Here is a 23771-nt window from a genome sequence, read left to right as displayed (position 1 = left end):
AGTGGACATACAAGACCTTTTTAATATGAGATTTAGTATTAGAAGAAGAAAAAAAAAAGAAACGGAACATCACACAGAAAAGTCTCCTATTTGGTATAAAAAAAGTATTTCATCTTCAGAGGACAAGTGATAAAACTACATTTCGCACATGTTCTCATTTGATGGTAAAATCAAAAGGGAGTTAAAAGAATATATCTCATCATAGCCATGTCTTAACCTTTTACTTTCCTTGTGCCTTATATACGTTGGCATAACATTTCCCACAGTGACTATTAGTGAAGGGCTTGCATATATGGTACCCAGGCAGATTTATAGTAACTATTATCATTGTTGTAGGTGCCCATTATGTTCCCAGAAAAGTAGAAACTATGATTATAAAGGTTTGTTTTTTTCTCCAGTAAATCTTACTAAGGCACTTTAACATGGGTATCCAATTAGCAGGAATGAGAACGCTAATAAAGAATTCAGCAGCTGCTCAGTTTAGGAGACAATAGGCGCTTTTAAAGCGTAAGTAAACCACTTTACTCATTTTCTGTTTTTGCCCTAATTTACATACGTGAGCACGCTTATCTTACAAATGTGCCCTCCTCCAGCATGGTGGATTGAACTTTGGTCCTCAGGATGCACTGATGCCAGTTCAGATACCAGTGCCGATACTTGGCATTTTCATGAGAACTGTCAGGGTTGCAGCGGTTTCAGCTGGGACAGGGCTCTGGCGCTTCACCACTGTCCTGAAATCATTAGTCGATATTGTTTTAGAAAAACTGTCACATGACCATAAACAAAAATCTGTGATTACTTGGGCAAGTATCAGTACTCGTAAAAATGGTATCGGTACATCCCATATATATATATATATATATCAAAATCGTACATTAAAACAGATGTACAAATCCCAGAAACTTTTGAATGTGTTTCTCTAGTCTAGTCCTGGAGCTGGAAAAGTATCTGTACTTGTACTTCTACCGAGTACGGTACTTGGTATCGGTGCATCCCTAGTCCTCAGCTCTGTCTCCGACATTAACAGATGATCCTTCCAGGTTCTCAGACGTTATGTTCACCTATTAGGTGGCCACTGATGATGTGACTCTTGCGCATGTACACAATTACATCCTCCCCGGCACCCTGGCCATTCTCAGCATCTTTGAGTATGCGCCGTTTTACCTGACAGGAAGTGAGTGAAAATCTGCAACAGGGTAACAGGCAGTAAAAGAATGCTGACAGAGGTTCTAGTATTCCTCAAGACTGCCTGGGTTCTTGCAATTGTTCAGCATTGCCGTGCTCTGTTTGTGTTTTCTGAAATGGCCTTTTGGTATGCCTGGAGAAGGGACCCTGCACGGCCCTGAAATGTTGCAATTTAGTTGACAAGATGCTTAATCATCAATAAAGAAGTTTTTGAGCAAAGATCCTTGGTGCGCTGGTGACATACCCACTTGCAGACTAGCTTGAATGCTTTATTTGCAGCCAGGCCTGGATCTATGAGGTGGGATCTTTGTGTTTTTGTTAAGATTTATAAAGAAATAATGAATATTGTTTATCCAGGGAATATACAATTGCCTTTGGGTATCAGGAAGGTTGTTAGTTCAAATTGGATCAGGCTTTAGAAGACTTCTTTTTTTTTTTTTTTCCTTCTTTATTTGCGGGTTTAGGGCCCTGAGGATGCAAGGTTTTTATATTAATTTTTTTGGTTAAAATCAATGAATGTATTTCTGTTTTTCTAACTGTAACTATGTGACTAGAAGACAATGAAGAATATGTACACTATATGCAGAGTGAGGCAATCATTTTGGGTTTAATCACATACCATCTGGTACTGTATGAAGGTTTTGTTAAAATCTATGTGGAAAGTACTGATCTGCAAGGAGTTAAATGCTGAAGATCTATAAAGGGCAAGAGAACCTGTCATATTCCTCCATGGTCCGTGCTTAAACATAGCGTTTATGTACTTGGCTCGGCACCGTTACTCTAGTTTTGGCCAATTCTGCATACAATGTCTGCAGTGTGAAAATATCTGAGTACAAGTGTAGCAGCTGAGTACATAAACATGTACAGTGCTTGATTTATTCAGTCCACAAACTGATTCAAATCAGCTTTACACTTCCAGAAGCAGCAATGTCAAAAATATTAGTTGTCTGCAGGAACAATTTACACCACTGAAACTTGGGTCTTCTCAGGTCTGGCAAAGAGGGCCTTGTCAAATCTAATTAAAATTTGCTTGAAGCAAGGTGTCAGCGTCGGTCTAATTACCTGAGCATACCTCAGCCACGTAGTTACATATTGTTATATCCAAAAGACCTTTAACTGGATAATTTTCAATGTGGGGGTCAGTCTTTTGATTGTGTTTTTACTAATTTTACCAGAGCTTTTAAGAACAGTTTGTAGGAGAGTAATGCATCTGAACCATCATATTTGGCTGCTTTTTTGTTTTTTTTGATGGCTTCCTCTTGAAGGGGAGGGCAAATTAATTAAGAACTCAGAAACGAGTCAGTCATATGTAAGATTTTAATGTAATAACTGAACATAAATACGAGAGTAAATGCAACTTATGTTGAAAATCAGACCTCTCTCGGTGCCTGCGCACCAGTTTACATTCCTCGCAGGGTGCCAGAAAACCCTATTGACTCATTAATAGCATAACATGACCTTATGGATAGTGAGGCACAGAAGGAGAGGTCCAGAACGGCTAACCTCAGGATGCGGTTGCTCTTTGCATATCGGAGCTCCTTGTTTTCTGGTTAAGATACTAAAGCCGCTCTGCAAGCTCCATGGATGTGCCTGCTGTTCATAAGTGACATTTAAATTGTCCACAGGTTTCCTTGAAGGAACCAGACTGTTCTTCCTATTGGTAAAAATAGAAACAGAATGCAAAAGAGGAGGCACCTTAACATGGCTTGCAATTTGATTTCAGCTGTAATAGGTCAAATCCATCAGCACAACTGATTTTGATAGAACAGTGTTCATTAGGCACATACACTCCAGTATTCTTTGATGGTCGATCCCAAAGTACCAAATATATATTAGGGGTTTTTTTTCTTTAAATTTGTTTTTTTCCCCCCAGAATAAATGTTTTTGTGTCATTTCACATACAATTCCATAAATTACATAAGGATATCATTTAATAAGGATATCATTTAATATGGCTATTTCATATCTAAAATTTCTTAATTTATTCTTAATTACAGGTGAAAAATATATCATAACAGATGAAAAATACTAGTACTTGTGATTGAATAGTAAACTAACCTTTTCACTAGGGATGCACCGATACCACTTTTTTGGGTACGAGTACCAATACTTTTTTTTTAGTACTCGCCGATACTAATTACCGATACTTTTTCTTAAAGGGGCAGATATAACTTTTTTTTATGTGCCCAGCCCACACCTGTAGTGTGGAACAGTTATATCTAATTCTGCATACCTGGCTGTATATTATACATTAAAAAATGTAATATACAGCCAGGCATGCAGAAATAAATATAACTGTTCCACACTATATTCTATTGGGAACAATGCTCCCATCCCCCCCTTATTACATTTAAGGAGTGGGAACGAGAAATTGGACAGACCTTTACAGCAGAAGAATGGCATAAAGTTTTCCTCCTTACTTCTAAATCAAGTATATCGGTTGGTACCCAGGAGAGGAACTTTAAAATAGTAACCAGGTGGTATAGATGCCCAGTGAAATGATATAAAATAGATCCTCAAGTAACCAATATGTTTTGGTGGTGTGGAATTGAAGAGGGCACAATGCTGCACATATGGTGGACTTGCCATGGAATAAAGCCCTACTGGAAAACTATATTTGAGCTGGCAGGCAGAATTATGGGTACAAGATTATTTGAAACCCCAGAAGTGGCACTATCAATGCTTCCGGGCTCAGTAAAAAGCATAAAGGGGGGACTGGCATGCCCCATATTGGAAGCAGCAAGGGCGATAATTCCAAGATACTGGAGGCAAGTGATCACCCCTGAGATCCGGGAATGGTTATTGGAACTGAACCACATAATGCGAATGGAAGAACTGACAGCTCGTGCATATAATAGACATGAGATATTTGTAGAAAAATGGAGACAATGGAGGGCTTTTATTGGCTCAATAGAGGTGCAACAATATTTATTAAAAAAAAACAAATGAGGAATAGCATCTTTCCTCTCTTCCCTTTTCTTTTAATTTTTATTAAGATTTATAAAATAAATATAACATAGGTTACAATAGTAAGCAAACAGTATGAATTGCATACAAAAAGATTATACATACTCTGTATACTTATAACGGGTAGAATCTGGTATACAGATAGCCATCCATGGCCTTTAATATACGCTCTAAGGGGAGGTATCCAAATATATTTCTTTAGATCATCATTCTTTTTTATCTCATTAAGATCAGGTCTTTTTAGGGTAATGCTATGCTTATCTAACTATGCATTATGCTTCAAAAATACATCCATCTTATGATGTCGTATTGCTTTTTTTGTGTTCTTCCATTAAGTCAAGCATGCCCTATGAACATCATGTTTGTCATGTCTTTAATTAAGTTAGCACTCTGAACATCTATCCATTTATTCTATTATAGCCTAACTTAATCACAGTTTTCTGTGTCTCAATATTGGATCAAATGTTTGAAGGTAATATGATTACAGTACAATCTGTGTATCTATATTATCACTTTTATATCTTATTGTATATGGTTTCTGGTGCTTCTCAGTTTCTTTTCTTTGAGCAGGTCAAGGTCTTGCTTTGGATATTTGGAAGTGGAAAGAAAGCATTGGACTCTTGTGGTTATTCTCTTGGTGTTTTCTCATCCAGTAGTGATAAAGTGATGAGTATTGGTGATCTGGCTCATGGGTAGGAAGCTTCCACAATCCAGGGTAGGGCTGCAATCAACTCATCGATTAATCAATAAAAATCGATTTATGAGAATAGTTGTCAACCTTTCTTATTATTGATTAGTTGGTTGTAGGGGTGGGAGCCTCGTTTGGAGGAGAGGTATTCCGGGGGAGGGGCTACGGGCGTCAATGGCCGAAGATAGTTGAACAAATTTAAACGGCCGGTATCTGATCTAGACATAGGGGCATTTTCAGGAGTACAAGTACTTCTGAAAATGCCCTGTATCGGCCCCGATACCAGTACTAGCATCGGTATCGGGACATCCCTAGTTAGTTGGATCCCTTAGCTCTCTCCTCCATGCTGGGAGGAGGGCACAGCAAGCAGTGGGCTGATGCAATAGTCAGTCTGCTATTGGCTATTGCAATTTGAAATGGTCAATAGCAGGCTGGTGATTGCACCAGCCCACTACCTGCTGTATTTACATTCTGCTGCCTCTGTGGAATCGTGGCCCTGGCAGCTGTCATTGCCTGGCTGAAGCTGTTCACGCGTCATGTGCTTACAATACAGTTATTTAAAATATTTTTTTTTAATAAAAGGCGGCAAAAAGGTAATTTTTCAGGTTCAGCCTGACAAATTCTGCTGCGGGAGGTGCGCTGCAGTGCCATTCATTTTAATGGCACCCCAAACGTGCCTCCCACCCACAGTGTGATTGCTCGCACTGGAATGCATGCTACCGCAATGCCATGCTTTCTAGTGCAGTGTGATTGCAAACAATTGTGCATGCAGTTTTATTCTGAAGTAAACTTGTGTTTTAACACTGCATTTGTGTATTTAAAAAAAATTAAGGATGGTATTTATTTTTTTAATCCGACTTTAATTGAAAAAATAATCGGATAACCGATTATGAACCTAATCATTAGTTACAGCCCTAATCCAAACGATCTCCCCAGTATCCTTAGCTTGCTAGTCTACACTGATGTAGGAACTGAAGCGCCACACAAATTAAAATAGTTCAGCTACAACTTTGTTCCATTACGGTCAGGGGACATTTTAAAAAGAATGTCCAGTGCATTTTAGGGGTGCCTTTCATCAAGGCTAAGGTAAAACACAAGAGAACATCAATAAGAAATATAGGAAATGATTGCAATAAAATTAAAGCATTCCTAGTGCATCAGAAATGTAGGGAAACAGATGGAAAGTAAATGATTATAATAATTTGCCCTACATTTATGATGTATCAAGTAAGCTTTAATTTTATTGCAATCATTTCTTCCTCATGTTCCCTTGTGATTTTTACCTGATGAAGGGGATGTGTTTTGGACTACTTGAATGTCCCCTAAATCCTAATGGAATAAAGTTGTATTTGGACTATTTTATCTGGTGTTGCCCTTCAATTTCTACACCTAAGGTATTACTTTGTGTTGCTTCTGCATTGTTTTCACATTGCCTTGGGTAAGATTGTGCTAGTACATGGATATTATATAGATAGCTGAATGATAATGACGTTGTGCAAAATGCTTAAGAGGTTACCTTCTAGAATTTTCATGCTGCCTCAGTATGCAAAGACCTAAAGCAGGTAACCTTCCAGAAGGTTATCTTGTAGAATTCTCTTGTTGCTTCAGTATGTTCTATAATGGTGGATCTCTGCATGATGCTCACATCTCTGCCATCTCTGTGTTATTTCAGCACATTTTAGATCTGGGATTGAATTTAACAAGCTGTTTTGCATGACAGAAGCAGGCTCCAGCTTGTACTTAAGCAGACATAAAGGTCTACACGCTATACATACAGGAGTCTGAGCAATTTGCTCATTATTGCCTTGTAAAATAGTTGTCCCAGACAGATGTAATGATGGGCTTGCATGGGGCTCATTAACTTGATTACTTTAGAGGTCTTGAGGAGATCTGATCATGTCTGATTTATTGAATGGGACTCCAAATAGGTGTGCTCCTTCCTACCAGCTCTGCTCCGTAATTTCAATGTTAACGGCTTCTCATAATTAAGAGGCTTCCCAATTCTGCACCAGATGCTCATCACGCTGGCTGTAAGATCCTGGTAATTTGCACTTTAAGAAGCTAGAATGTTGAAAACACAAGGACACATATTATGCATTTCATTTGTGAATGGTATGGCAGTTATGCAGATCTCAGAATTATAGTTATACACGTTGAGCTCTCAGGATTCCATTGTGCCAGCCCTGCAAATGGATGGTTATTTTTGAAACAAAGAATTCTGCAGTAATGTCTTCATGCTTGAGAGTTTCTCTGTGCTGAGTGACTGTTCTTCAACTTCTGTCAGATCTCATTACCTTGGAAAAGTGTGGATTTCTTGCTGTTAAAAGGAAACCAGTCATGTCTAGGCTAATGCTTATATCTGAATATACAGACTTTGAGTACACGTAATTAACTCTAATTAGCTCTGCTAAGGCACAGTGTATCATACACAACTGTCATTTTTAAATTTGTTTTTACACTTTTTAACTTTTCTTTCATTATTTGCTGCATCTCAGCTCTGCTGATCTACAATTACTGTAGTCTTAATGTATAGTTTATGATGGATTAATGTTTCCCCCCCCCTATTTAGCTTTTGTTGCTTTGAGTTGAGTCCAGGGAGGCCTGATTCAGTCTCCCTCTGCAGCAACAGATCACGATCAATAGATCAGTAATCTGTAATCAGCAAGCGGTAATCCCTATGACATTGATCTGTTGGTGCGGGGAACGGCAGGGAAGTGTTGAAAGTGATGTGTCGTGAGATCACATCACTTCCAGTGTAAACAGAAAGGGATCTTATCCTTACCTGGATGTTGCACTTACCTGTAGGGGCTCTGAAGAGCACAAGGCTTATTGATCAGCTTTACAGTAGTTGCTGTGCAAGCCTCTGCTGCCACCCTGCACACTGTGGAAGGGCAAAAAGCGGCAGGTGTGCAGCTAATGCAGGGGTAAAACAGATGCTCAAATACTGTACTGCCTCTGAGAGAGTGAGGGGGGGGCGAATGGGGCAGAATATATCTGCAACTAGACTGCACATTTCCTTCTGTGCTGTATATTTTTTTTTGAAGTTGACTTGACTCAAAGTGGAGATTGGCTATGTTACAGGAAACATTTAGAAATGGTTATTGTTTGCCTGTTAACAGAAAAGGAAATGGTTATTGTGCCAAGAAGTACCTTGAAACATATTGAAGCATACACCTTTTTGTCATGTATCTCACCTGTACAATTAGCAGAGAGCATCTTAGGTAGCCTTATAGTTATATAGACTGCTAGTCCGAGGAGATTTGGTGATCTCACTACTCTGCTGTTCACTGTTCTTGCTGGAGGCTCTGACATGAGGAAGCAGAGCCCTGCCTCTAACATGATGGCTGCTTTCGTAAAGAGACGCTGTGCAGGACATGGTATGGCAAGTCGGTAATGGGGGAAAACATCAGCTGCAGGCAGACCACAGGTGGTACTAGTGACTTGTCTGTGAAGGTTCGCATTCATCCAGGTCATGGTATGGCTGTAAAAATAAAATACAGCAAGTCCAGTTGCCTTGATTTTTATCTTTTTATAGATCTAGTTACTTGTCCTTTTTCTGCCTTTTTGTTGGGCACAACTTTCAGTGTCCCTTTTATGTACTTTGTTTTTTAGTGCTTAAAGCTATATAAAATTAAATAAGCGAATATATGTATTTGTATACATGACCACAGGGTTCCTTATCAGGATTCTTTCCTATAGAAAGCCTTTCTACGTTTGGGGCCAAATTATCCAAATGAATGTCTTGTTGCGGTGCATTAGCATTTTGTCAAGGAAATGTAAGTAGTTTTATTTTTTCTGAGTGGCGTTTAGAGAAATGTAATGCTGACCTAATGGAAAAATAAATGGCTTTATGTCCACACAATCATTATGCTTCCATAAAAAAAGTTTTACTCTCCCCCCTTCGCCACCTTATCATGTGATGTTGGTCTCAACAGCAGGACTATTGAGGAACTGCTCAGTCTCAGTGATAGAGATTCAGTTGTGGATTCTTTAGACTTGGTTGTACTGTTTGCAATGGGAATGGACAATATTTAAAGGGTATGAAAGTTTATAACACAAGTTAGCTATGATTAAGGCTAGAAATGTGTTAGCGTCTTGATGCTTCAATGTAATAGATTTTGGCTTTTAAGTGGAATTATGGATCGTATTTTGACTCCAGCACTTCATCTTCCTCATTATGCTTTTAAAACAAAAAAAGGGGGGACCCGATGACCTTCGAATACTACTATCCTAAAAGCGGGTTGCTGCCTTACCCTCTTTCCTATTAATTGCACTGCTCAGTGTGAAGCAGAGATGCCCTATCAGTGCATTGCATACCCTTTACTTTCTCAAAGACGCAGGTAGCGGTTTTAAAGAACTTGAATGCTTAACTTCTATTCCTTCCGATTCATTGTCATTTACTGGCATTGTAGTCATCAAAAGGGCAGAAGTGTAGGAGGAGGCAGCTACAAAAAATAAGAACTTTTATAACAAATCCCATTTTGATATATTTTTAACTTTCAGAAAATCTATTAAACAGTTTTACTGTGACAGGTCTAAGTTAATTTGAAATACTGCAATTAATTACTGCTTTATACGGTAGGTGTGAAATAAAAGGAAAGTTTCTTACTTTAAAAAAAAAATCTATATTTTACACGATGGAACAGTTGGGCTTACTGAAACCCTGACATTGTCTGCTGAGCTTTGATCGCGTTCACGTAATCTGCCATCTGAAGGTAATGTTATTGTGTTGTAATTACAGGCTTTCTTTCCCTATGGAGTCTGACAGTAGAATAACCTGTGCAAAGAAGCACATAGTCTAATGAAAGGGAAAATTGTCAAGGGATGTTGAAGAGCAACTCCAAGCCAGGAAAATTGGTTGAACTGTTGAAGGGAATTAGGAAACAGGAACACTATGGTAATGTAAAGAGGGTCCTCTTAGTTTATATGTATGAAATGCAAAACATAGTAAACTCATTCACACTAGCCTGTCCGCTAGAACACTATTTTAGCAGGTGGGCTAGTGCACTGTGTCGGCTCCGGCAGTGTGCGTTGTATCACACACTACCAGAGCTGTCACTGCTTGCATATCTTTTTTTTTTTTTACAATATGTATACTCCATTCCGGTACCCACACAGTAGCGTGGTGTGCTGCGCTGCCATGTGGCGACCTGCGGTGGCATCCACTATGCTGTGAAAAATGCAACATGTTGTAATTTTTCCACAGTGCACCACCCATCAAACCCATGTTGTGGTGTGAATGGGACACAAAGAAAAAAAATGTGTTGACCTTGTGTGGTAAAACGCAGGTCAACGCACGTTGACCCCTTTTGCTGATTTCACTCCTGAAACTCAACAGGTTAAAATGTATCTAAATCCTAAAGGGAATGGCTGGCTGCTCTGTCAATTTTTTATTGCTCTATTGTCACCAACTGGAATAGAGGGAAAGTGGGGACACTTGTTAAGGGGACATTTGTTATAATCACAACTATAGATACAATTTCACTCACTTTCGAGAGATATCATTTTATTTCCTGTTATGTTTACAGGACTGGAAGTGAAGGGAAATCTCCCCAATGAGGCATAGAATAGAATCCAGTGAGAGGTAGAAAAATAAACCCTTTGGGTGTTAGATACACTATTGGAACTAATATGTAGCCTGCTAATCGGGGAATGGCATCATTCATTTTCTCCTTCCCTGAGTTTTATGTAATCGCCACCTTGTCAGATTGTGTAGGTTTTTCAGAAGGCTTCTGGTTGGTACTCTAGCTTTTTGCTAGTTATTCTATGCTGTGCAGCCTCTTTTGATTCTTGTTTTTTATTTTTTATTTTATAATTTTGCATTTCAAGTAGCAGGTGTTTTGTTTTCCACTTGCTACAATGCCCCTACCTAAGGGTATTGGAATACATATGAACAGTTAGTTTAAAGCTTAACTCCAGGATAAGTAAATATCTAAATACAAGAGGTGTGTGTGGTGTGTGTGGTGTGTGTCGCATGGAGATCAAGAGTCTTTTATTTTTTTTAGGACCCTTTTGCTGAAGGGTTCTTAAGGGATACACAGTGATAAGGTATAGTAAGGATAGTGTCCAGATTCACAGGCAGTAGTCCAAGCAAAGGGTTAATGGTAATAAGGTGCAGCGAGGATAGAGTCCAGGGTAACAGGGCAGGAATCCGGGCAAGGCACAGGGTTAACGGCAGCAAGGAATAGCACAAGCTAAATCCACAGTGTCACAGGGAAGCAATCTTAGGGCAGTTCACAGGGTAGTCATCACGTGCACAGCAAGGAACCGAAGACAAGGATTAAGCAACTGACACCATAGGTGTCCAACAGTCCTGGGCAGCTGGTTTGGTTGGCTTGACGTAGGTAGATCCAGGCAAGGAAATCTGCAGAGTGAGGGTATTGCAGAGTCCTTCCAGAGGGAAACCGGTCAGGTACACCGTGTAGCAGGCAGCAAAGGGTCCAGAGCAAGGGTACATTGGTTTACAGCCTGTAAGGAACTACAAGTCCCAGCATTCCCCGATCACAGAATCCACGCATAAAGAACTAGATGTCCCAACAGTTCTCATCATCTTCTAGTTTTCTTCCACGGAGACCCTCCTGCCACTGGATTAAAACTCAGAATACTCTGACTCTCTTCCCTGAGGACAAGGCTGTACTGTATATTGTACCTGGAGTTCAGCAATCGGAGATCTCAGCCCCAATATGTATATTAAATGTATAAACAATTGGCAGAGCCATTCATCTTGGGAAGTTGCATACACATTTGTTCTGTGTAAATGGAGGCAAAAGTAAATGTTAGCATATTTTCTTTCAAAGTCAAATGCAATATCAGGCAAATACCACATTATAAGCACTAGATGGAGCGGAGGAGCATAGGAAATATTTATTCAGCTAATGACAGGTGCTGTGTTGCGTTTCGCTGATCCATTCGGCAAGAGAGCGGCACATACAGTACAAAGCAGGTGAGTGTTCTCCCTGTCCATTAAGCAACGTGTTCTTGGCAGTGTGGATAAAAATCGATGATGTTTTAAAAATAATTAAAAAATCGGATTTTTTTTTTAAAATTGTGTCAAATGTATTTTATTAAAATGCTTTTGGAGTAAAAATCGATCTAAACATAATTTTCTCTAGTCACCTTCCAGGACAGCATTAGAGAGATAGGCTCCTCCCACCGGAACAGGAAACACATCACCCACACTTAGAATAAAAAGGAGCACAAGCCTAGCACGCTTCAGTTATTTTGTGTTTCCTCCGGCCGAGCAGGACATCGTAATGTTTGTTGTTTTCCTTAGGCCTTCGTGCTGGTGAGCAGGGGCTTCCCCCCGACAGGGGTACAGCAGAGGGTCAGTGGACCCGGGGTACCCAGGAAGGGGGGCTTCCTGGACAGCCCCAACTGTCCGAAAGAAAATGCCTGTAGTTTACCTGCACAAGGGTGTGCAGGGCAACTTGACCTGTTGGTGTAGTGGACTCAGGGGAGTTCCCCCGGGCGAAAAACCTCTGCTTCAAAGTGGTGTGCTTTTTTTCTTACCTGCAACGGTGGTGGCTTTCGGGCATCCTGGCTCCGGTCCGCGGGACTGGGGCGCGGCGTCCTCGTGTGGCATGGGGGAGGCATTTCCCGGCGTACGAAATGTGGGCGGAAATGTCGTACCGCCGGAAGTAACGAACGTCCGCCCGTGTCCGCAGCGCGTCTGACGTCACTTCTGGTGCGCGGAGACATACGAGCAGACACTGCCAGGCTGCGGCAACCATTCGGTCCACGCTACAGATGGCCAACACATCTGAAGCAGGGGGTCGCAAGGCCCTTGCGGTGCCCACACACGCAAGGGGGGGCACCAATAGTGGGGCGCACCACAATGGCATCATTTGATCTGGGGGATCCTGGTGCCGGCAGCTCTAAGGTAAGAGAGGGGGTGTTCCCCATTTCCTTTACCGGTTATTTCTCAGTGTTTGGGGGCATGAGAAATGGGGTTGACACAAGTTGGAAGATTGCTGGGTTTTAACGGTGTCGTTTTTGTTTTGCAGTCCCTGATTGTGAGTATGGTGCTCGCTTATCCTCTCTAATGCTGTCCTGGAAGGTGACTAGAGAAAATTGGAGTTACGTACCTGGTAACTCTGTTTCTAGGAACCTTCCAGGACAGCAGGGATTCCCGCCCGATATGGTGGACTAATTTACTATGCGTTGCTAGGCAATGTAATGTTAGGTATTATTATGGGTGTATATATGTGTATAGGTATCTATAATTCTATGAACGAGTTGCACTATGGTATCCCTTCGGTTCTTATGTTTTAACTGAAGCGTGCTAGGCTTGTGCTCCTTTTTATTCTAAGTGTGGGTGATGTGTTTCCTGTTCCGGTGGGAGGAGCCTATATCTCTAATGCTGTGCTGGAAGGTTCCTAGAAACAGAGTTACCAGGTACGTAACTCCAATTTTCTATTAAGGATACATTAATCATTTTGTTCAGCATGAAATGGAGCTTCGTTATGTAGCATGAGCCTGTATATTCTGCAATATTTACATTTTTGGTAAACTCATTTAATAAATCCAAGCTCTGCAAGCTGAGATAACATGCACTGCATTGATGCATTACTAATACAAGAATATGTAACATAATGCTATTTTAATTTAAGAGTTTGAGTAGTTACCCAATTATGTGTGATTAGCCTAAAATCGGTTCCGATATCGCTGTTTTACTAACCTGACAGCTTATTCTAAAATAGGAAACCTTCGTTTTGTTTGCAAATAATATTAAAGATTCTTACTACCGGCAGGAATGAGTCCTTACATTTAAAGAGCACTTAGCAGGCATCCACGCACCTACTGCCCCCTACCCCTCACCTTGTTGTGTCACTGCCGCATCACCAGCCGTCCCATTAAAGTGAATGGGACTGTCGGTGAGTCAACAGCGGGTCAGAGGAGGAGCTGCTGCGGGACAGAGTTGACAGTCACTCTTTAAAAATTATGATTTAAATCGAGTTGATTCAAATCAAGCCTTTTTACTAGTGATTTCAATCATGATTTAAATCGACTTGATTTAAATCAAATCCACCCTGGTTGTTAGTGAGTGCTTGCCAGCAACAGGATCGCAAGAACGAAATGGCCTAATGACAGAGAAAACGTTTATCAATAGCAGACCAGAGTCTGCTATAGACACTAATGTGCCCCCTGCAAAGAAGATATTGAATACTCACCTCAACTCCTGCCATCAATCTCTGCAGTAAAGAATAGAATCTGACACTTTCCAGTGTTGATTTCCTGGCCCTCCAAAGTGTATTGTGATGTAGGGGCCAACATGTCAAACCATTGACAACAATGGCTAACCAGAAATCCAACACTCCCGGAAGTGTCAGATTCTGCCGGATCTTTAGCCAGCAGTCTCTTTACTACTGCAGAATTCAGTGGCACAGGAGAGGGGAGTATTGTAGATCTTCACAGGGTGGCACGTTATTGTAATGTTTTATTTTTAACATTCATTTGTAGGCTGTGTGTGTGTGTGTGTGTGTGTGTGTTACTTTTTACACAACTCATTTAACTTGGCTTCATTTTTGCGAAGTTGCAGCTATACCAGATTCCAAGAATAAACCTTTTCATAACCAGCATGCTTAGCATGACTTCCGGCTAGCCGCCTAACCGTATCACACAAAAGTACTTCACTGCTGTGAAATATTGGTTTGCTTTCTTTTCAAATAAACAAGTTGATATAGTGCAAAGGTGGCAAGAAAATGTGCCAAGGATTTTTACACACAAGCAATTCACTTTTGTTTTGTATTGTCTCTATTCAATTCCTCCTGCTGCTTTTATACTTCGTTTCAATAGAGTTTAGAAGAGTCGTGTACTTGAAGAGAACAATATTTGCTCTGTTCAGTTTGCATATGTGAAGATTGTTTCAAAAAATCCAGCACTAGTCAAGTTGAAGCAAAAACAGCCATTATATGAGCTTCTCAAATATTGTCATCAACTTGGAGGCCATTGATAGCTACTGGACAGTATAAGGGAATGTGAGTTATACGGTTACATCTAATTGTGATGTGTGTATGTATGAATATATACAGGTGAAACTCGAATAATTAGAATATTGTGCAAAGTTCATTTATTTCACTAATGCAACTTAAAAGGTGAAACTAATATATGAGATTACATGTATATTACATGCAAAGCAAGATAATTCAAGCCGTGATTTGTCATAATTGTGATGATTATGGCTTACAGCTCATGAAAATCCCAAATCCACAACCTCAAAAAAGTAGATTATTACATGCAATCAATAAAACAAGGATTGTACATAGAACAATATCGGACCTCTGAAAAGTACAAGCATGCATATGTACTCAGTACTTGGTTTGGGCCCCTTTTGCAGCACTTACTGCAATTACTTTTGCACAATATTCTAATTATTCGAGTTTCACCTGTATGTGTGTGTGTGTGTATATATATATATATATGTATGTATGTATGTATATAATGATGCACCGATATATTGGCCGCTGAAACATATCAGCTAAAAATTGCACTTTTGGCAAAATGCCGAAGTGCCATTTTTTGGGTCGAAATAGTGGTGCATCTAGGTCTCAGCGAGGAGGAGAGAAACTGTCACAGGCAGCCGAGCGGTGTGAGCGGCCAGCGTCTCTCCTACCTGCACTGCTCAGCCTCCTGTCGCAGATCGGGAGAACGGCCGTGTGGGCGGAGACAACCAGTGCTGTCACAGGAGGCTGGCTGGCGGTGCGTGGGAGGAGTCGGCTGTCAGACCGAGCTCTCTGCCCTGCACCACTCGCTCAGCCTCCTGCGAGGAGCGTGTTAGTAAGGAGAGCGAGTACATATCAGTGATTTGTAAATAATTGAGGACATATTATGTTTACTGTGTCCTCAATTATGAATGAATGGGAAGTGATCTACATCCCCTCCTGGTCATTCATGATTGTGGTTATAGTAAACATACTCTGTCCTCATGTTATGAATGAATAGGAACACTAGAGGATTCCTGTTCATTTATAACAGGGACTGCAGAAAAAGAAAATTAGGACTCTACGTTCTCAATCTCTTTTTTTTCTATTTTAAAAGTGGAATATCAGGGGTCTGTTTAGACCCCCAATATTTCCCAAAGCTCCTAAAAGTAAAAAATAAAAATATTTATCCTTAATTTTTACTCCGATCCATGGAGGCCTCACCTGACAACTTACAGGACTTATAGGACCTGCTATGGATGGCTTGGTGCTAGATACCACAGCATGCCTTCAAAGGTCTAGTGGCGTCCATGCCTCAATGTGCCAGAGCTGTTTTTATGGCAAAAGTGGTACCTACTCTATATTAGGAAGGTGGTCATAATGTTATGGCTGATTGGTCTGTATAAAAAAAATAGGGCTAGTAAGTTAATATATTCACTGCGATAAATTTCACTGTGTAAAGATTCCATAGTTCTGTCCATTTTGTCTTTCACTTATTATATGGTACTTATGATACCCCTTTTTGTTGACAGAAGCCCTGGTTTTGTTAGTACCAGTGTAATATCAAACAGTAGTACCGTTGTGACTGAGAAATACATTTTGTAATGGGTTGTCCACTTTTTCTTTTATTTGGTCAAAATAAAAGTTTTTCTTTTAAGTCTAGAATAAAATGATTGTTTTTATTTTTACAGGCTATGGTTTTCTTTCAAATGTGGTGAAGAATAGATTCAAGATTTTAGAACATTTGAAGATGCAGTTCTGTGAGTAAACTTTAACACTCAAGCTTGTACTTAATTTACAAATACCACCTTAACGTAATTTTAAAGTCAAAGGGGTTTTAAGCTTTTTCAAATGCTGATGAAATCACTTGCAATGGATGCTGCTCCTTGATGTGTAGAAGTTTCCTGCAGAATCGGCTGGTCTCCTGAGCACTGGCCCTGATATCCTGTTTTAGGCTGACTCCTTTCTCCGACAGGGTCCTATGAAGCCACCCTTGTGTGTGCTAGTAAGCTCTGTGTGTCTCCACAAATGCATATTCAAATACGGGACACCGGCACTCCAAAGTTGCTGAAGAATACGTCTCTTTTATTGACGCACATGAATAACTTCACATAATAGCGACGTTTTGGGGTCACGCAGGATCCCCTTCATCAGGCATATGTGACACCCTGACTATTATGTAATGACATGCACATGCATGAATAAGACCTATTCTTCAGTTACTTTGGAGTGCCGGTGTCCCATATTTGTATATTCTGTCTTGGTGGCATCATTGGTCACCATTGCACCCACTACCTGCCACGAACTAGATGGTCAGTAATGCAGTGGGTTTATGGACTTTCCACTAACGCACAGCAAGACAAGCCACTCTCCTGCTCCTCCTTCTTCCAGCTAGTAGATGGACAGCTGCTGGTGACTTCTCTGTTCCTTGTACTAGACAGGAAGTTCAAGGAAGCCTAGATGAAAGAGTTGGAGCCAGCTGTTCAGAAACAAGACAATTGAGAGTGCTTGGGCACAAATGTAAAGAAATACTTTGTTGGGCAATGTATATTTGTTTGATTCACGATTGTAAAATGTGTTTATACTACTTTACCAACAAAATTGTGTTTAGTAATGTATGCAAAAGCATAGAGAAAGATAAACAGACACTGAGTGGCATAATAGTTCTGGTTCAACATAGTGTCTACTTACAGAATCATTTTAAGGGGTTTTGATTTCTCATATCTGTATTGATGTGTAATTACACGCACCAGCTATCATTCATGGCTTAAATCAATAGACTTCTTCATTGTTAGTGATTTACATCAATAACTACTAAGCACAGACTTTTCCTTTCATGTAATTATTTGTCATGCTACATAATCCAGTTTTGGAAAGAACGAAGAAGGGGTGGAATCAGGTTTTCATTGCTTTCTGTCTTTCTGTTGGGAGATATTATTCCTTACTGCCTATGTGGTCAATGTAGAATCTCTTCATTGAGGACATATAAGCAGCTTTTATTTTGGTTTGTCCCCTGTTATGGAGATTCCTCATCACTCTCAATGTGGTCACGCAGAGAAGAAGTGAAGGGAAATCTCCACAGTGGGAACATGGAGTAAAAAAAAAGAATTCTAACCCTTCTCTACTTTGTTCAGTCTGGAGGTTTCGCTTTAAAGATTTTTTGTCTTTTCACTCAGTTCTTAATATTATAATTATGAGATCACGATACTTTGAAAATTATTCACATCCATCAAAAGATCTTTTTCACAGCTTTACACCTTTCCTTGTGTTTGAAAAATAAAGAAAAACCCTCATATATTGTAATCATTGGAGACATTCTCACCTTCAAATTTTTTAATTTTAACTCTGCTTGAAGGATTTCAATATGCAGCAAAAGACCTTTTTAAGTCCCTCCCTAATATATCAAAATGTTATACGGATAATGTGTTTTTCGCCACATAGGAGTGATTGAGGAATCGGTGCACACATTTATCATCATCTTTTAAATTCCCCAGGCATAGTATTCTAAAAACTGTATTTTCTACATTTTGTTTTCACTTTTTATATGTCAATACATATTTGGCTGGATACAGCTGTGGACAAAAATCAGTTGTGACATAGAATTGGAATGGTCTTTAGCATCCTTTATAGGCAGCAGATTGCAGTACAGCAAATAAATGATGTACCATTTAGTGTGTTTTGTTAGGTAATACATTTCTGTAAAGAGATTAAAAGGTGGCTTATTTAGCAACAGTACATTGTTTCATAGGGAATTTGTTTGTTTGGTAATGGGATGTATATGAACTCTGTTGTGAACCCGGTTGTGGCAGTGTTTGGATATTGAAGCCTACTCCCCGGCCCCCCCCCCTCCCTCCCTCAGGACCAAAGCAGTATTACCATTCTGCAGCCACACAGCTTGACAGAAGCCAATTATTGAAAAGAAGCTAAAGCCAGGAAAAGGGAAAGAATTGAGGTAATCAGTTTTTACCAAGCTTTTGTGGTCTGTAGTCATAACATAATTGTACCCTGGAGTTTGGTCAAGCAACCAGATTGTGAACTTAAGCTGGCTGGTCAAGGGATGGCTTGGCCAAGGAGCTGTCCCAACTTTGCTTTACTAATAAGTTGAAATGCTTGGTGGTTTTGAAAATGTGCATTACAATGACACTGACATCGGCAGTTGTAAGGGCAAAATGGCAGCCGCGCACACCAATTCTCCATGTGGCCGGAAAACGCGCCATTGTGCACTCAAATCGGAAGTGCGCGAAAACACGCACAACGGCCGTTGCACAGGAAGTGATGCTGCTACCTGGTTAAGCTCGCCATATAAAAATCCATTGCTCCATTGCTGATGGTCTTTTCAGCTGGTGTTTGTGTGTGCTTGTACCTGTTGGATTCCTGTGACCTGCTTGACCCGGTTTGTTTGGACTTTGCTATCGGTTTGCTGCCTGCCCCTGACATTGGCCTGTTTCCTGGACTTTGCCTCCTGATTTTGTACTCTGCGGCCTGGTTGGTTCCGACCTCTAGCTTTCCTGACTATGCTCCAGTCTCTTGTTCCTGCTCCACGCTGTCTTCTCAGTGGACCCCAGGCTTGCTGACTACACGTCATCAGGACTTCTCCTGCACAGTGTCGGTTCCCATTAGTGGCACTTGTGCTCCTCGCTGTCCAACTGCTCCCTGTTCCCACCTCCAGGGGCAGAAGGACATGAGTCGCAAGAGAAGCCTCCTCACCTTTTTGGTCTCACCAGGTATGTGACAGCAGCATCTTCATACTGAAACAAACAAACTTTCCAACAATACACACAGTTAAATGTGCTCACGGAAAAGAACCCAAGTACACAATGTACTGCAGCCTGACATGTGTGACTCCTTCACTGTTCACTTTGACCACTCATTAATAATGGGTTCTTGTGAAAGGTGTGTGCAGGTGGGACAAGGCTTCATCTGAAAAGCCAACTCATTTCCCAGACATGAGGTGAATATCTGTGGAAAAGTAACACATACTTTTTAGAGAGAACATTTTAAACGGAGCTGACCTAAGCATTCTTCTTCCTCTCAGGCCAGCAGACATCCCGAATAATGATGGGTAAAGTACCATGCTGTTCACTAAATCTATATAGATCAAATGAAGTGTCATGTGAAGATCAGAACTGTTAAGAGGCCTATAGTGTCTGCTTCCCAGTCATCCTCTTGAGAAGACATCGGAGACAGATGTAGTGCAGACATCTCTTGGCAGTATAATGTGGCAATATCACTCAACAACAATACACAATCATCTTCACCCAGACTCTGCTATACACTAGTTATTAAATGAAAGAACTTGCAGTGCTGTATTGCTTTGCATTAAAACGTGCTTTCCTTGCAGCACAGGTCTGTGGCCCATAAAAATCAAATTCCGTATCTATAAGCCAAAACTTGACTATTTTAATGCTATCATTTTACACTTGTTAGCAGTCGGGGAGGAGGAAAAGACCCAATAGTTTCAGTGAAAGGCGTTTTTTGTTAGTTTCCAGTTAGAGTCCAGTTATGTAACGCATACAGTATAATGTTTAAATAAGGAAATTCAGGATAAATATGTCAGTAACTCCATTGTTTTTTCATTTCTGTTATCTTCAGTCCTTGAATTTTTATCTTTTTACACCTCCATATCTACCTCACTGTATATATTCTGTAGAAGAAAAAGTCTGAAAAAATCACTTGTGACTGATTAAATATTAGTTTGCATACACATAACTCAAATCACTTCTAGTAAAAGTTATTGGCCTGCAGAAGGAATGTAAAGAAGCTGCTATAGCAACCCCGATTCCGTTTGTAGGTCTCTGCTGCCACTATCGTGAGCCTTGCATCTGTGGGAGCTAAAGGGTTGAATGTTAGCTCTTAAATGAGCATACCTATGTTTTTTGTGCCATTTATAATCTTGAAATAATGATCATCTGCTAGGGAAAAGGGAGGGCAAAGGCTGTTAATATCACATTATTAATAGTATTGACTTGACACCATGAAGTTGTTGTAGCCAAGTAAATTTCACCACCTGTATTTTTTACTCTTTTTTTCAACTACTTTGATCTTACTGACAGTATACAGCAGATTTATATTGTTTTTACTGATTTGTTCTGCATGAGGAGTCTGATTTGAAGGGTAGCTATACTTTCATATAAGTTAACCCACCTCCCAACCCCTGCAAAGTTTTATACTTGCATTTCCATGCTGCACAACCCTTACTGTGAACTCTTTCCTATTAGGCCCTCTCTTCTGTGCATGTGCAAAAAAACAAGCACATTTGGTCTATGGAGAGGCTATCAATTCTTGGGAAACATAATAGACATGGTAAACTTGAATGTTTGCAGTGGCGACTGGGTTGCTCCGCCCAGGCTGCACATGAGATGGGTGGAAAGGCTAGTATAAGACTTTGTGCTAAGAGGGATAACCTAAAGAGATGGGCTCTAAAACAAATGCAAATGAAAGTTCTCTGTAGTAGAAGAGGTATTGTACTCTGGCAGCCTGTCTCTTCCATTCCTGGGATTTAATCTTTTGCCAGACTCTTCAGCATTTAACCCTTCCAGAAGTGTTGGATGTGTTCCTTGCCGCAACCTGTGGCTTCATCCTCTGACCCCCTAGATCAATGCTGTACATACAGCAGTGTTGGATGGAAGATAGGAGATATGGGCCACTGGACTCTTGAGAATACTAGCTCTGCTATTGCAGGGAAAATATAGTTTTGAGTGGAGTCAGTTAGCATTTGGTGGAATTGCTTAGCATTTGATGATACTTTCCGATTTAGGCTAAGGGACAGGGCACACGTCACAAATATAGCAAGTAGAGTACTATTGTGCATAAATAAAGGTATTCATTCTAGAGACAAATTCATATTTCTGCCTCCTTTTATAAACTCTGGTCTGGCCTCACCTAGAGTACGGGTGTCACCAAGCCTCGGGACGCCCTTGAGTACGCGGTTCAGTTTTGGGCACCAATTAACAAGAAGGATGTCTGTGAACTTGAGAGAGTACAGAGAAGAGCATAAGGTGGGGAGGGGGCTGGAGGACCTAAGCGCTGAGGATAGGTTACAGAAATTAAACTCTTCCACTTTAGAGAAGAGTTGAACAAGAGGGGACACAATCTCAATGTACAAATGGTAAATGGGGATGCAGTAATCGGCAGAAGATTGTTTACTCAAAAGTCCCTTAAAAAAAAAAAAGAATAGAGACTACCTACCACCTGAGATTGGAAGGAAAGCGGTTTAATCTCAAACTGTGTAGTGTATTCTTTACTGTTAGAGCAGTAATATTGTGGAACTGTCTTCCCCAGGTAGTATCAGATGAGAGTATAGACACATCCAAAACAAGCCTAGATGTCTTCAAGGAATACAATATACAAGCGTATGGGAATTCTTACTGACTGCTGCACACACAGAGGTTGAAATGGATGGACCTGTGACATTATTCAACTATAAAACTATGAGCTCCAGATGTTTAGTCAAACATTCCCATTTTGGGTCACACTATCATACTTTACTGGACATAAGAGCCTATGTAACTAGGAACACCAGCTGTAGCATCAACATAATCCTCTGCAATACATGGAGCATAGTGTGCTGGAACTCTTTAATGTATTTAGCCATTTAGTTGAAGATGGTGGTAGTACGCCAAGTACTGTGCAGCGGGAATGTTATATTTTGTTGCTTTTGAGTACTTATCCATACAATTCATTTTTTAAAAGGGAAAACGTTGAACATCCTACTCTCGTCAATACAAATAAGGATTTTTCTCTAGAGAGACTGTTTAACATACCGTTTTAAATGTTATTGGATAACCTCTCTGAGAAGATTAGTAAATCGTGTCGAATTGTATATCTCTTTTCATAAGGGTAAATTAAGATATCAAATTAGAATTATCTGTTTTGGTTTTGTTTTTTTTTAGTTTGGGTACATTCAAGCAGATAGCTCAGCAGCTAAATCCCCCTTCATCTCATTCTGGCTCCTGTCAACAGAATAAATAGTTGTAAAGAGGGGATTTAGAAAGCAGCATTTAAATGAAGTTTTCCCCACAGGGAGGCAATCTAGTGCCTCTAAACTCACATGCTCCAAGCTTCTCCGTCACCTGCCAGACCTCGAGATTAACTGCAAGCAATTTCCATTTTTTTTAATAGCTTTATCAAGGCAAATACATTCTCATCTCATGTTTTCAGACACAGCTGTAGAAATTGCTTGTCTGTGGGCAATGCATGTGTTTACTTTTTATGTACTACTGTATATACTAGTTGTGCTCCTCTGTAGTATTGGCTGGGGTCTTGTTCAAATCATCAATATGTTTTAGCTGCGAGGGATGCTGGATAAGTCCTATAAGGCCCAAGTCATTCATGCATGCAAGCTGAGCCGTACTAAATTTGTGTGTGTGCGTTTTTATGCATGCTGTTACCTACAAAGCGTGTGTGTATGTATGTATGTGTATATGTATATATATATATATGTGTGTGTGTGTGTGTGTGTGTGTGTGTTTCTCTTGAATTATTTTATTGATATGAAAAAAGCTTTTCTTGGTTTGTTTGAAACAGCCACTTAGAGTAGGCATTGGCTAGAAATGTTCCTTGAGTAACTTTGGAACTCTCACACTTGCTTTTCCTATTGCTTATAAAGTGTTCTGATACAAGGAAATGCAACAAACACATCTCAGACTGGTAGTGCAAAAAACACTGATCGTGTGGAAATTTCAGTATCTCATATATGCATTATGATTTTACTATTTCTTTTTGCACTTTTTTTCTTGCATACATAAGCTAACATAGCCTTAATTTCTGTCATCACTATTGGGATTGTTTTTTAAAAGTCTATAGCAGTATCACTTTTTTTTAAAATATTTCTGATATGCCCAATTTGAGGCCATCGGCAGAAGATTTAAATTGCACTCAATTGTCCTTAGACGTAGTGTTACCAAGCAGTCACAATGCATCTTCATAATGCAGCATAGAATAAAACCCCTCCAGATTCATCCACGTGGAAAAATAAAAAGCCACTAGTGCAAATATTGTGTGTGTGGGGG

General features: G+C 40.1%; 2 long non-coding RNA genes across 2 annotated transcripts in view; both read right to left on the bottom strand.

Annotated features, from left to right (window-relative positions):
• The window catches only part of LOC108790549, a 25522-nt gene extending 8611 nt beyond the window's left edge, over positions 1 to 16911 (bottom strand). Inside the window, exons 1-2 of the long non-coding RNA XR_001941454.1 lie at positions 16896 to 16911; positions 15585 to 15586 (exon numbers count right to left, since the gene is read on the bottom strand). This is a non-coding gene — a long non-coding RNA (uncharacterized LOC108790549). The remainder of the gene's footprint in view (positions 1 to 15584; positions 15587 to 16895) is intronic.
• Positions 7704 to 13784, bottom strand: LOC108790550. Its single transcript, XR_001941455.1, has 3 exons — positions 13651 to 13784; positions 12596 to 12599; positions 7704 to 7714 (listed from the first exon to the last, which is right to left on the bottom strand). It is a non-coding gene; the product is annotated as an uncharacterized LOC108790550 (long non-coding RNA).
• Positions 16912 to 23771: the final 6860 nt, after the last annotated feature.

Source organism: Nanorana parkeri, unplaced genomic scaffold (assembly GCF_000935625.1).
Source record: "Nanorana parkeri isolate BGI_ZX_2015 unplaced genomic scaffold, ASM93562v1 scaffold480, whole genome shotgun sequence".
Classification (NCBI taxonomy): domain Eukaryota; kingdom Metazoa; phylum Chordata; class Amphibia; order Anura; family Dicroglossidae; genus Nanorana; species Nanorana parkeri.
The sequence above is the reverse complement of the archived record's forward strand: the minus strand, read 5'-3'. Positions and strand labels throughout refer to the sequence as shown.